We start from the raw sequence: 15,937 nt of genomic DNA, 5'->3' as shown, positions 1-15,937 counted from the left end.
TTAGGCCAAGGTGTGTTTTGATGCACACCAAAATTCAGGTTCTTTCACTTTCATAGGAATAAAATTGTGTCATAACCCGAGGACCCCTTGTACTACTATGAGTTGATGTATCCTGCTCTCTGCCCCCTCTTCTCTCTCTCTCTCTCTCCTCTCTCTAAAATTAATAAACAAAATTTTAAAACTTTTTTAAAAATTACAGATTAATAGTAAAAAATAGTCATGGGGATGTGAAATATAACATAGAGAATATAGTCTATCATATTGTAATACCTACGTATGTTGTCAGTTGGGTACTGGAAATATCAGGGAGAACACAAAAGTATATGACTGTCTAAACACTATGCTGCATACCTAAAGCTAATACAAAATAATATTGAATGTAAACTGTAACTGAATAAAATTAAAATTTAGAAAAACCTCAATTAATGTAATTCATGACATCAACAGACTAAAGAAACAAACTCCACATACAGTTAACCCTTGAACAATGCAGGGCTCGGGCTGCTGCTCACCTGTGACCACCTGGATCATGAAAAATCTGCATATAATTTGTTAGCCTCCATTTACACAGGTTTCCAATCACAAACTGAAATACAGTTGATTCTTGAACTATACAGGTCTGAAAGGCAAAGGTCCACTTACAGGCAGTTAAAAACTATCCTCATATAAATGACTTGTGTTGTTCAAGGTTAGACAGTAATTGATTACATCAGTAGTTAAAGAGCATTTGACAAAATTCAACTTCCTTGATAAGTATCAACATTCATAATACTCTCAGAAAACGAGAAAGAAAAAGAAATATTCACAATCAGACAAAAGTCATCTACATAAAACAATAAGCTTATATCATGTTTAACAGTGAAAATCTTAAATACTTCCCCTTAAGACTGAAAATGAGACAAAGAGGTCTTTTCTTACCATTATTATTCACCATTATATTGTAGGTCCTAGCTAGTGTAAAAAAAATAACAAAATGAAATAAAAGGAATACAGATTGGAAAGAAAGAAATAGAACTGTCTCTATTTGAAGACATGATTGTTTACATATAAAATTCTTAAGAATTTATAACAAGGATACTAGAATGAAGTAATAGATAAGTGAGGTCACAGATTAAAAACAACATAAAAATAATTGTGTTTCTATATATTATCAATGAACTGGAAATTAAAATTCAAAAAAGTGTCACTTATAATAGCACAAAATATGAAGTATTTAAGCATAAATGTAACAAAATGTGAATGTGGTGTATACTAAAAATGATAAAAAAAATAAAAATAAAAATACCAAAGCATGATCCCATAGTTGCTGGCTTGAGTCCAAAGGTCACTCACTTGAAGCCCAAAGTTGCTGGCATGAGCCCAAGGTCACTGGTTTGATTAAGGGGTCACTGGCTCAGTGTGAGCCACCAGTCAAGTCACATATGAGAAGCAATCAAAAAACAACTAAAGTGACACAACTATAAGTTGATGCTTCTCATTTCTCTCCCTTCCAGTCTGTCTGTCTCTGTATGTGTGTGTCTCTGTGACTCTCCCCATTAAAAAAAGAAAAGAAAGCCTGGCTGGTGGTGGCATAGTGGACTGAGCATTCATTGGTCCAGAATGCTGAGGGCCCTGGTTCAAAACCTCAAGGTCACTGGCTAGAGTGCAGGCTCCTCAGCTTGAGTGCAAGCTTACCAGCTTGAGCATGGTGTTGCTAGCTTGAGTGAGAGATCATGGACATGATCCCAAAATTGCTGGCTTGAAGTCCAAGGTCACTGGCTTGAGACCAAGGCTGCTGGCTTGAACAAGGGGTCACTGGTTTGGCTTGAGCCCCCGGTCAAGGCATATATGAGAAGCAACCAATAAACAACTAAAAAAAAAAAAAGTGAAGCAACTATGAGTTGATGTTTCTAATCTCTCTCCCCCCTTTCTCTCTCCCATCCTGTCTCTATCAAAAAATAAATAAGAAATCAAAGAAGACCAAAATAATGAAGACTGTGTCCATGAATTGTAAGGCTCAACAAATCTCCTTCAACTGATCTATAGAGTCAATACAATTGTAATAAATATCCAGGCACACACAAAAATTAGTTGTACTTTTATTCACTAGTCATAAACATCTAAAAACAAAAATCTTAAAAAGACAACTCCACTGGCCAGGCAGTGGCACAGTAGATAGAGCATCGAACTGGGATGCAGAGGACCTAGGTTCAAAACCCCAAGGTCACTGGTTTGAGCATAGGCTCATCTGGTTTGAGCATAGCTCACTAACTTGAGCCCAAAGTCACTGACTTGAGCAAGGGGTCACTCGGCCTGCTGTAGCCCCCCAATCAAGGCACATATGAGAAAGCAATCAATGAACAACTAAGGTGCCACAACAAAGAATTGATGCTTCTCATCTCTCTCCCTTCCTGTCTGTCTCTATCTGTCCTTCTCTCTGTTTCTCTGTCTCTGTCACACACACACACACACACACACACACACAAAAGGCCAATTCCATTTAAAATAGCATCAAAAAAGCCTGACCAGGTGGTGTCACAGTATAAAGAGCATTGGATTGGAATGCAGAGGAACCAGGTTTGAAACCCTGAGGTCACTGGCTTGAGCATGGGCTCATCCAGCTTGAATGTGAGCTCACCAGCTTGAGCGCAGGGTTGTTGGCTTGAGTGTGGGATCATAGACATGACCCCATGGCCACTGGCTTGAGCCCAAAGGTCACTGTCTTGAAGCTCAATGTCACTGGCTTGAACCCAAGGTTGCTGGCTTGAGCAAGGGGTTATTTGCTCTGCTGTAGCCCCCCAGTCAAGGCACATATGAGAAAACAACCAATGAACAGTAAAGGAGCCACAATGAAGAATTGATGCTTCTCATTTCTCTCCTTCCTGTCTGTCTGTCCCTATCTATCCCTCTCTCTGCCTCTCTCTGTCCCTGTCACAAAAAAAGCATTAAAAAAAATAAAATACTGAGGCATTAACTTAATCAATAAGGTTCAGGAGTTGTACACAGAAAATGACAAAAATTGCTGCAAGAAACTGAAGACTTAAATAAGCTGAAAGACATCCCATGTTCATGGATCGGAAGATATTGTTAAGAACACAGTACACTTCCATAGACATTCACAGATATAGCACAATACCAACCAAAAAGCCAATGGTCTTTCTTTTCATAAACAGCTGATCTTAAAGTTCATATGGAATTGCAAGGAAACAGAAATAGCCAAAACAGTAGTCAACAAGAGTTGAAGTACTGATTTCAAAACTGACTGAAAAACTACAGCAATTAAAGCAGTGTAGTACTGGCATAAATGTAGACATATAAATCAATAGAATAAAAATTAAAGCCCACAAATGAATTTTACAGCTACAATCAATTGATTTTTGACAAGAGTGCCAAGACCATTCAATGCAGAAAATGTAGTCTCTTCAACAAATGTAGAAACAACTAGATATCCTCATGAAAAAAATAAAGTAGAACTTTCACCTTACATACAATAACCTAAATATAAGAGCTAAAACCATAAAACTATTATAAGAAAACACTGGGGTAAGTCTTCATGACTTTAAATCTGACAATGGTTTCTTAGAGATAACACCTGAAGCACAAACAATCAAAGAAAAAAAGCAAATGAGTTGAACTTTATTAAAATTTAAAATTTCCGTGTTTCAAATGACACCATCAAGAAAGAGAAAAGACAACTCACAGGAATGAGAGAAAGCAAATCATATTCTCTGACACGAGCCTAGTAGCCAGGATATAGAAAGAACCCTCACAACTCAACAATAAAAACACAAACAATAGTTTAAAAATGAGTGAAGCTTTTGAACAGACATTTCTCTAAAGAAGGAATTATATGAATAGCATTTAATATATGAGAAAATGTTCAACACTGTTACTCACTATTGAAATACAAATCAAAACTACAATAATACATCACTTCACAACTACTAGGAAGGCTATAATTTTTTAAGAAAAGTAACAAATGTTAAAGAATATGTAGAAAAATTAGAATGTAATATGGGACAGATGCTGTAAAAACAGTTTGGTATCCCTCACTAAAACAAACATAGAATTACCATATGATTCAACAATTCCACTCTTGGGTATATACCAAAGAATTGAAAACAGGTGTTTAAACAACAACTTGTACACAAATGTCCATAACAGTACTATTCACAGTAGTCAAAATGTGAGAACAATCCAAATGTCTATCAACTCATGAATGTATAAATTGATAAAATGTGCCATATCTATATGTATTAGTTTCACAGGTTTGCCGTAACAAATTACCACAAAGTAGGTTGCTTAAAATATAACAGAAATTTATACTGTCCTAATCCTGGAGTCCAGGAAGCTAAAATCAAGGTGTCACCAAACCATACCTTCTCCAAAGGTTATAGAGAAGAACCTTCCTTGCTTCTTCCAGCTTCTGGTGGCTCCAGGTGTTCCTTGGTTTCCTGGGCTGCAATGACAAATCTATGACTCCATCTTTACATGACTTTTTCCTTTTCTGTGTCTTATCCTCTTCTGCCTTTTATAAGAACTCTTGTAATTGATTTTAGGACCCACTGGATAATACAAGATTTCCTCATCTTGAGACCTTTAGTTCAATTATATCTGCAAAGACCCTTCTTTTGAAATAAGATCACAGTCACAGTTTCTGGGGGTTAAGAAGTGACACATCTTTTAGGAGGATACTATATCATACAATTAAATATTATTCCGCCATAAAAAGGAACAAAGTACTGATACATGCTTCAACATGAATGAGTTTGAAAACATTATACTAAGTGAAAAAAAGCCAAACAGAAAGGCTACACATTGTCTGATTCCATTTATACAAACTTTCCAGAACAGGCAAATCCACAGAGACAGAAAGCAGATTAGTGGCTGCCACGGGCTGGGGAAGGGGAAATGAGTGGTGACTGCTTAATGAACACAGATTTCCTTCGGAGTTAATGAAATGTTCTGGAACTAGATTATAGTGGTGGCTGCATAACATTATGAATCTCACTGAATTGTACACATTTAAAATGGTTAAAATGATAAATGTTCTTATGTATATTTTGCCCTAATAAAAAAATCTCATCACAATTGGGTTTATAGCAATCAATAAGCTGGTTTTAAACTTCATACTGAAACTAAAAAAAAAAAAAAAAAAAAAAAAAAATCTAAGCTAGCTGCAAAAAACTTAACGAAGCAGAACAAAATTGAAGACTAGAAATAGACCTACATATCTATAATCAATTTATTTCAATAATGTCTCAAAGGCATTTCAATGGGAAAAGTCTTTTAATAAGTAGTGCTTTTGTTCACAATAGCGAAGATCTGGAAACAGCCCAAGTGTCCATCAGTGGACAAGTGGATTAAAAAGCTTTGGTACATATATACTATGGAATGCTACTCAGCCATAAGAAATAATGACATCAGATCATTTACAACAACATGGATGAGCCCTGGCCGGTTGGCTCAGTGGTAGAGCGTTGACCTGGAGTGCAGGAGTCCCGGGTTCGATTCCCAGCCAGGGCACACAGGAGAAGCGCCCATCTGCTTCTTCACCCCTCCCCCTCTCCTTCCTCTCTGTCTCTCTCTTCCCCTTCCGCAGCCAAAGATCCATTGGAGCAAAGTTGGCCCAGGTGCTGAGGATGGCTCCATGGCCTCCACCTCAGGCGCTAGAATGGCTCTGATTGCAGCAGAGCGGCGCCCCAGATGGGCATGCCCTGGTGGGCATGCTGGGTGGATCCCGGTCAGACGCATGCGGGAGTATGTCTGACTGCCTCCCCATTTCCAACTTCAGAAAAAAAAAAAAAAAAAACATAGATGAACCTTGATAACATTATACTGAGTGAAATAAGTAAATCAGAAAAAACTAAGAACTATATAATTCCATACATAGGTGGGACATAAAAATGAGACTCAGAGACATGGACGAGAGTGTGGGAGTTATGGGGTGGGGGGGGAGGAGAGGGAGGGAGTTGGGGGAGGGGAGGGGCACAAAGTAAACCAGTTTTAAGGTGACGAAGGACAATTAGACTTTGGGTGATGGGAATGCAGCATAAGCAAATGTCAAAATAACCTAGATCTGTTTTCTCTGAACATATGTATCCTGATTTATCAATGTCACCCCATTAAAATTAATCAAATAAAAAATTCCAGGGGCAAAAAAAAATGAGCCTTAGACCTTAGCTCACATTATATACAAAAATGGCTCAAAATTTATGATGGACATCAATGTAAAGTCTAAAATTATAAAATTTCTGCAGAAAGATATAGGAGAAAATCTTTGTGATCTTGATCAGGCAAAGATTTCTGAGTTATAACATAAAAATCATTATTCATAATAAAATGATAAATTGGAAAAGGTATATTCTGGGAGAAGACACTTGTAAAACACATATGATTAAAAAAAACAACAACAAAAGGAAAACCTGTGTCTAACCAGGCAGTAGTGCAGTGGATAGAGCATTGGCATGGGACGCAGAAGACCCAGGTTGGAAACTCAAAGGTTGCTAGCTTGAGCATGGGTTCATCCGGCTTGAGCATGGGCTCACCAGCTTGACTGCAGGGTCACTGGCTTGAGCAAGGGCTGACTGGCTTGGCTGGAGCCCCTGGGTCAAGGCACGTATGAGAAAACAATCAATGAACAACTAAGGTGGCTCAATGAAGAATTGATGCTTATCGTCTCTCTCCCTTTCTGTCTGTCCCTGTCTGTCTGTCTCTCGCTAGAAAAAAAAGAAAAAGATAAAAAACTTGTATCCAGAATATGTGAAGAATTCTATAAACTCAATAATAAAAAAATAAACATTAATTCTTAAATTAATTCTTAAATGGGTAGAAGAGTTGAATAGACACTTCACCAAAGAAAATACACAGAAGGCAAATAAGCACATTAATCACTAAGAAAATGGAAATTAAAATCATAACAACATTATACCCTATAATGACTTAAAAAATAAAGTAATAATACCAAATGCTAACAAAAATATAGAACAACTAGAACTCCCATATGTTACTTACAGGGATGTAAAATCACTTTGGAAAAGTTTGGGAAGTTTAAAAATATATATGACACTGAACTATATGACCCAATAATCCCGCTTACTGGTATTTTCCTATGAGATGAAAAATTATGTTCACACAAAAACCTGCAGCCTGACCTGTGGTGGCGCAGTGGATAAAGCATTGACCTGGAAATGCTGAGGTCGCCGGTTCAAAACCCTGGGCTTGCCTGGTCAAGGCACATATGGGAGTTGATGCTTCCAGCTCCTCCCCCCTTCTCTCTCTGTCTCTCTCTCCTCTCTGTCTCTCTCTCCCTCTTTCTCTCCTCTCTAAAAATCAATAAATAAAATAAAATTAAAAAATAAAAACAAAAAACAAAAAAACCTGCATGTGAATATTTATAGAGGCTTTATTTATAATCACTAAAAAGTGGAAACAACCTACATGTCTTTCAACTAGTGGATGGATATATATTATAAATAGTGGAACATCCTTACAATAGAATATTATTCATTAATGGAAAGGAACAAACTCTTGAAACAACATGGGTGAATATAAAATTCATTAGGCCATGCAAAAGAAGCCAGGTTCAAAAAGGTATATTCTATATAACTCCATTTATATTAACCTCTGAAAAAGTCAAAGCCATTGGGATGGAAAACAGTTCAATGGTTGTCAATAAGGGTTGAGGTTAGGAAGAAAGGTTGATTCTGAAGGGGAATGATCAGGGATAGTTGGAGTGATGGAACTGTTCTATAAAACTGTGGATACATGACCCTGTGCATTTGTCAAATACCATAGAACTTGTACACCACAAAGAGTTAATTTTACTGTATGAAATTTAAAAAAACAGGCCCCGGCTGGCTGGCTCAGTGATAGAGCATCAACCCAGTGTGTGGAAGTCCCAGGTTCAATTACTGGTCAAAGCACACAAGGAGAAGTGACCATCTGTTTCTTCTTTCCTTCCCCTTCTCTCTCTCTCTCTCTCTCTCTCTCTCTCTCCTCCCATAGCCATGGCTTGATTGATTTGAGAGCACTGGCCCTTGACATTGAGGATGGCTCTGTGGAGCCTCTGCCTCAGGTGCTAAAAATAGCTCTGTTGTGAGCATGGACCCAGATGGGCAGAGCATCAGTCTCAACGGGCATTGCCAGGTGGATCCTGGTCTGGGTGCATGTGGGAGTCTGTCTCTCTATCTCCTCTCCTCTCACTTAAATAAAAAAAACAACAAAAACAAAACAAAACAAAACAACCAGGATATTAGGAGAAAGATGAAATTCAGACTATGACAAATTAATCTTAGTCAAATTTAAATTTATGGCCTACTTACTAATTGTATAAAAAAGAATGATATAACTGTACTGAAATGGTTGGTGCAGGAGTTGGGAACCTTTTTCACTGAGAGAGCCATGAATGCCACATATTTTAAAATGTAATTCCGTGAGAACCATACAATATGTTTAACACTAAATACAAGTAAATGTGTGCATTTTATGTAAGACCAATACTATTAAAGTACAACAGGTCTCTGAATTCTTTTTAATAATGTTGTTATGCTGTTGCTAACCAATGATGAATAAAGTACTTCCTATCATTAATGCGACTTCTGGTGCTGCATGGTTTTACTGATGGCTTTGTAGTTGGTTGATACATGATGAGGTTAAGCTTCATGCAGGCGTTGAGACTTCGATCCGTTAAACGTGATCGTAGGTTGGTCTTAACGTTCTTTAGATGTGAGAAAGACTGCTCACATGGATACATAGAGCCAAATATTGTCAGCACAGCAATACTCACACACTATAGTGTGTGGTATGTGACGGGAAGCGTGTTCCAAGTTATGACAATCAGCTAGTGCACCAGTTGAAGTTTTTTCATTTCTCCCCACTTGTGTTTGCTCGCCAACTCTGCTTGCTGTCGTGCAAGTCTTTTCAAATCTTCATTCAGTGACTTGAACTTATTCACCCACATGTCTGAGGCTTTCAGGTCAGCAGCTTGTAGCTCAAAATCTCTGATGGAGACACCGGGGATGTAACTCAGGTTGGCGTTGTCCACTGCACACTCATGTGGATGGGTGATGAACTTAAAAAGATGAGTGTGTTCACGAAATTCTCCAAAGCGCACATTGAATGACTGCAGGAGATTAGATGTGAAGCCCGCTAGCTGCTGGAGATCAAGATGTTGAGCAGGGTCACTTGCTGTGCATGCATCTTTAAACTCTTCCAGTTTTTCAAAGTGTAGTAAACAACCTGTTTCAATGTCAGCGATGAAGAGTTCCAGCTTGTTTTCAAATGCAAACACTGCTTGTTGAAAGGATAAGACTGTATTTCCAACGCCTTGCATTTTCACATTGAGCTGGTTCAGATGTTAAGTCATGTCCATTAGATAGTAGAACTTCAGGAGCCACTCAGTGTTAGCTAACTCAGGATGCTTAACGTTTTTCATTTCAAGAAAAGTCTGGATTTTGCTCAGACAAGCCGCAAAACGGCTGAGCACCTTCCCTCTTGACAAACAACGCACATTGCTGTGCAGAAACAGAGCAGGATAATTATTCCCAACTTCATCCAGCAGTGTTTTAAACTGGCGATCATTTAAAGCTTGGGCAACAATAAAGTTGACCACCCGAATGACCAGCGACATCACCTCACCAAGCTGCTCTCCACACATCTGAGCACAAAGCGCCTCCTGATGTAGGATGCAGTGAAAACTTAGGATGGGTCTCTTTACATGTTCACAAAGAAGTGCTACGAATCCTGTTTTTCCCTACCATGCACGGAGCACCATCAGTACACACTAAAATAAGTTTATCCATTGGTAGATTTTTTTCTTTAGTGAACTCAGTGAAAGACTTGAATAAATCCTCCCCTCTTGTTGTCTCTTTCATAGGCAAGACTTTCCTCACATAGTGTGTCACCGACAGCATACCTTGCAATCACACTGAACTGGGATAAATGGCTTACGTCTGTTGACTCATCCAACGCAAGAGAAAAAAATGGTGCTGCATTTATGTCCTTCACTTGTGTTGCCTCAATTTGATTTGCCATCATGATGGTACGTTCGTGAACAGTTCTTGCCGACAGAGGCATGTCTTTTATTCGTTTGATTATCTTGTCTTTATCCGAAAAGTCATCAAAAAGTTCATTGGCAACATCAAGCATGAATGTTTTGGTATACTCCCCATCTGTGAATGGCTTTCCAGTTCTCACAATTGCTAAAGCACCAGCAAAGCTAGCCGAATTCCAGTCACCTTGTTGGGTCCAAACACGGAGTTGCTGCTGACTAGCTTGCACTCTGCACAGTAGCTCTTGACATGCTTTCTTCCTGTTGTCCCCGCTGGATATTTCGATGCAAATGTAGTATGGCATGTGTCGAAGTGCCGCTTTATATTTGACCGTTTCACAATGCAATTTTATCATTGCTTGCATATTAGACACACTGCAGAACCTGCTCTGTCCACAAAGGCGAATTCCTCTGTCCATTCCTGCTGAAAAGTACAATACTCCTCATCTTTTTTTCTTTTAGCCATCTTCTTCGTCAAAAGGGTTTCTGCACTTAGCTAGCTGACTACTTGATTAAAAGGAGGGAAGTTTACTTCCTGACCTCACAACGACCCATGAACTTTATGCATTATCCAATAAAAATTTAGTGTTGTCCCGGAAGACAGCTGTGATTGGCTCCAGCAACCCACAACCATGAACATAAGCGGTAGGAAATGAATGGATTATAATACCTGAGAATGTTTTATATTTTTAACGTTATTATTTTTTTATTAAAGATTTGTCTGCCAGCCAGATGCGGCCATCAAAAGGGCCACATCTGGCTCACAAGCCATAGGTTTCCAACCCCTGGGTTGGTGAATAAAAGGCTAACCTAAGTAATTCTAGAAAAGTGTTTTGACTGGATGCTGTAAAGCTGAAAAAAAGAAATGCACACAGATACTATACTGTACATAATTGATATAAATTAGTTTCTCAAAGCAGCTTGATTACCAACTCTGACACTACTTTATTTGTATACTAGAACTGAACAAATAAATATGTGGTAGGTAACAAGAGTCTCGCTTCTTATTGTTGGAGAAAGAAGATATAATTAATTAGGCACAGACAGAGCTGAGCAGGGAGGGTACAGAAGGAGGTGACAATGTAAGTGAACACCGTTATTGGCAGCCATTGCTGTGGCCATTGTGAGCAGGCCAGACACCTCCTCCTCTTCATGGGCCTTTCCCTTGAATTGGCAACAGTGGGCCGCAGGCCAAGCTGAGCTGACCTGTTATCTGGGCCTGGCGGGGCAGTTATACCAGATTCCATTATGCATAATAAAAGTGAAAACAACAGAGGAAAATCCTACAGAGAAATGGAATACTGGGTCTGCAGGCTTTAAGAAGTTCTACTTTCACCACACTTGTACATTCTGAAAGCAAAGTTGGCTAAGGCCAATTATTTGGAGCAAGCAGTTGAGGCGCAGTTCCAATGCAGAATGAAGGCCATTCAAAGCCATAAAATGTAGATTCAGGATGAACCTCTTTTTTTTTTTTTTTTTTTAAATTTTTTATTTATTTATTCATTTTTTTAAGGAGGAGAGAGAGAGGGATAGAGAGAGACAGAGAGAGAGAAGGGGGGAGGAGCTGGAAGCATCAACTCCCATATGTGCCTTGACCAGGCAAGCCCAGGGTTTCGAACCGGCGACCTCAGCATTTCCAGGTCGACACTTTATCCACTGCGCCACCACAGGTCAGGCTCAGGATGAACCTCTTTTTGCTAAGACAAACTTGAATGTGGCTGATGAAAATTTTAGTACTTCGCCCTCTAAAATGACAAGGCTAATTTAAACACTGTTTCCTCCCTAAGGACCTTTCTGAAAATCTAAGCAGAGCAGTTGCTGTCATCAGCAAAGAACTCTGACCATGAATACTGCAGAGAGAAAAGTCTTCTGAAGGCAGTTGCTGACTTACCAGCAAATACTGCTTCAGGTCAGGCCACCAGTCACAGACCTAGGAGTGAGCTGCAAACTTCTGACTTTCCTATGAAGTTCAATGGGGAGAGTTAGAATTCAGGTGAGAGTGCCACAGTGTGGTCACCCTGAACAACCATAAGTGAAAGCACTTTGTTATGGCTGCTACTAAGGGCTGAATGAAGCATCACAGAAATGGGGGACCCCTGGCTCCAGAAGTGTTCCAACTTAACCAACATAGAAGAATAAAAGTATCTCCTCTTATGCTATATGAGAAAGTATCCATAATTAGATTTCAGTACATGATTCTCAGACCCCAGCACTTCAGAACGAAAAGCAATTTGCAAGCTAAGAAAAGCTCAGCAAAGCTGGGTGCAACTCACTGAAGACCATCAAGAGACCCTTAGGGAGCATAGTGAGGGTGGCAGTTGCAGCCCATTTCCTTCTCCAGAACTTAAAGGTCTTCTTGTCAGCATCAACCATACTTCAGCAGTGTTGTGGTGAAGGGAAAGTACTCTCATATGACTGATGGCTGCACTAAATTAGCCCTTTCTGGGACAAGGAGCTTAGTTTAGATGAAGCATTCCCTGACCAACAAAATGGCAGAGTCATATACAGCTGGGACCTGTCATCCTGTTGTTCTCCTAAGTGAGAGTTTCCAGAGCTGATTCATGACATTTCCTTATCAGACCATAATTCTAGTAACGTGTTTATCTCAGAAGCTGAAAGAGAAGCTACGACTCTGGGTCAGGAAAATTGGACAAGTACTCTCAACGACGACAGGGTAAAACTGTCAGTGTCTGGAGGGTGTCAATTTGTAAGTAGTATAGATGGGCCTGTGTCCAGAGAGACTGTTCAGAAAGAGAGCCTATGCTATATTTTTGAGAAGGAATTCTTAAAGCAGAACATTCTTAGTTCTAAATTGCTGAACCACCCTTACTATAAAAGTTCACTGCAGGTTCTGCTGAAGTGCAGTGAACTCAAACTAAAAAATCAAGTGGGAGGTGGGAAGAACAGTCAAAATGCATCTCCAGTGGACGATGAACAGCTGTCAGCTTGCTTTTCTGGATTCCTAGATGAGGTTATGAAGTCATATGGCAGTTCAGTCCAATTCAGTAAAAAAGATATCCTTGGAAGATTAAAAGATGTCATTAGTAAAGAATTTTCTAATAGAAAACCATTTATTACTAGGGAAATAACAAATGATTGGGCCAGACATCTAAAATGCAACTTCTGTGTCCTCTACAATAAGCACATGCTGGGTATAGATGATCAGCAATCCTGGATGGTTGGAATTTGCTGAATGACCAGGTCATTAATTAGTATGGTGAGCTGATAATGGACCCAGTACCAAAGTTCACTTCTTCAATATCTTTTTTTCATAGACAGCTGGCAACCAAAGGATATAATAGATTAAAAAAATGGGACTAAAAATGGTGAATTTGTTTAAAAAGTCTTCTGTTGATTCCTCTTCACTTGGAAGTCCACTGATCTCTCATTACCGTGACACTATCTAATTGAGTTATTTCATTTTATGATTCCTAAGGCACTCATTTTAAGTTTTGTGTTGAGAATATAAGAAAGTATTTGTTGACTGAAGCCAGAGGAAAAAACAGACTTGAGTTTCTTCAAGGTTGACAGACTGCTATTACAAAGTGTACTCCACATCAGAAAACTGAGTGACTGTGGTGGAGTCTGTGCTCTGGTACTGCAGGTGCCTCGCCTGAGAGCAGCCTTTCATTTCTCCAGAAGACACCCCCAAGTATGAGTACAGAAGAGAATTTACAAGGAGCCATGTGAGTGCTGGCTCATAGACTAACACTCAGCAAGGCTGGGAAGTTTGACCAAGTTGGAGCAGATGGTTTGTTACTTGGATCTCCAAACACTTATTCGAATTTTTAGACATTTCAGATCAGTGGTATTAAGCCACTACTGTCACCTCAGGTTTATTTTTGGCCCTTATTCATTTCTCTAGCTACCATGCATTATTTTTTAATATTCAGTTTGGTTTCAGTTGTTTTGTTTCTTTTTCTTGTGACAGAGACAGAGAGAGACAACAAGAGGGACAGACAGGAAGGGAGAGAGATGAGAAGCATCAGTTCTTTGTTGTGGCTCCTTAGTTGTTCATTGATTGTTTTTTCATATGTGCCTTGACCAGGGGGCTACAGCAGAGCAAGTGACCCCTTGCTTAAGCCAGCGACCTTGGGCTCACGCCAGCAACCTTGGGCTTCAAGCCAGTGACCTTTGTGCTCAAGCCAGTGACCATGGGGTCATGTCTATGATCCCGCACTCAAGCCAGCAATCACATGCTCAAGCTAGTGACCTCAGGGTTTTGAACCTGGGTCCTCCGCATCCCAGCCTGACTCTCTATCCACTGCGTCACTGCCTGGTCAGGCAGGCTTCAGTTTTAACTATAGATTCCATGTGTTCCCCCCACCCCATATTTAATATTTATTATCCAAACACATGCATATAGACAGAGCATGTAGTACACAGTATTAAAAAGAAAGGCCTAGTAGATTTGGTGTAGCTTTTGAAACTTACTTAGATGTGAATTAAATACAGGTTTAAATTTAATTCTAGAATCTAAAAATGCAGGATGTCTTTGATACAACATAACTCTGAGAGTATTAGGTGTTTCCTGGGCATAAAGGGTAACTACAAGTTGTTTTGCTTACAGTTCTGCCTTACTTACTTTGCCAGCAGTACCTTTCACTAACTTCCCTCTCTAAGTATGTCTTGAAGTGTGCACTGCATTTCAACAGGTGAGGAGGAAATGGCATGAAATAACTGGTGCGTTCTCTTTATAGAGGCAAATCAGAGAATGATAGCAAATGCCTATGTCTCATAAAGGCTTTTGCTGGAACATTGAATTCCCTGTATTTTTGTTTTTGACCCATTATAAAACTTAGTATCTATCAAACAAGTGGTCAAAGAAATGAGAATTCAGCCTAAGATTAATTTACAAGTTGACACTTCCCTTGTGTTATTTCCCTTCAGAAATTAAGATTTGCCAAATACTTTTCTATTTCAGGAGTATTTAAAGTATACTTCTCACAAAAATTAGGGGATATTTCAAAATGAATATGAAGTGATAAAATATCCCCTAATTCTTGTGAGCAGTAGATAAACATTCAAAACTGAAGACCGGCTTCAGGTCTTTTGCAAGTGGGTGGGGAGACGAGAAACAGGAAGTGTTAACAGTTTTCTCTCTTATCTCTTTAGTAATCTCAGCAATATCAGGGCTCCTCATTTGGCCTCAGCTTGACCAACCCTGAGACTTTAGCACAGAAGTCCTTTTTTGCTTCTATGAACCTCATCTTCTGCAGATAGGCAGGGTAGCCCTATCCTTACACTTAGCTGCATTAGGGTTAATGTAATGGATCTTGCATCTTTAATGTAGCCTTTTATAATATTTAAAAGGAAATAAAAGATTCATGTTAAACTAAAAAAAAGAAGATATAAATAGGCAAAAGGGAGAGCTTATGTGAACCCTGGACTAGAGTAAGTTATCAATATGAACTCACCTTTTGGGTTTTTTTATAGAGATATGTAGAAAAATAAATATAGACGTGTGTATATGCATGGGTTAGTATACCTACATTTATTTTCTAGCACTCACTGTTGAAAAGCACTAGAAGAGATTATATCCTAGCAGCAATGAGCACACTTAGTTCCCATATCTTGGTTTCTAAATAAAATTTTCCAATAAAAGAACTCTGGCTTCTGGGACAACTAATTGACTCCTGAGGCAGGGAAAATACATATAAGATGAGCATGAAGCATCTTTTGGTGCCACAAAGAGCTGTAAAAGGGAATGGGCATGTGGAAAGGGCAAAGAGAACACCTGAAAAACTTCCAAATAGACAAAGTTGGAATAATTTGTGCAACAAAATAGATAACAAAAAATACTGGAGTATAGCACAGAGAATAAAATAAGAAGCCATGAGTTCATGGTAATATACAGAAATGACTGAATAAGCAAATAAATGAAGAAGAAGAGACAAATATTCTTTA

At 39.0% G+C, this 15,937-nt stretch overlaps 1 pseudogene; it reads left to right on the top strand.

Annotated features, from left to right (window-relative positions):
• The first annotated feature begins 8,627 nt into the window (after positions 1-8,627).
• LOC136377176 (sentrin-specific protease 5 pseudogene) lies at positions 8,628-13,739 on the top strand (annotated as a pseudogene).
• The last annotated feature ends 2,198 nt before the right edge of the window (positions 13,740-15,937 follow it).

The sequence above is a fragment of the Saccopteryx leptura genome, chromosome 6, assembly GCF_036850995.1.
Source record: "Saccopteryx leptura isolate mSacLep1 chromosome 6, mSacLep1_pri_phased_curated, whole genome shotgun sequence".
NCBI lineage: Eukaryota > Metazoa > Chordata > Mammalia > Chiroptera > Emballonuridae > Saccopteryx > Saccopteryx leptura.
The sequence above is the reverse complement of the archived record's forward strand: the minus strand, read 5'-3'. Positions and strand labels throughout refer to the sequence as shown.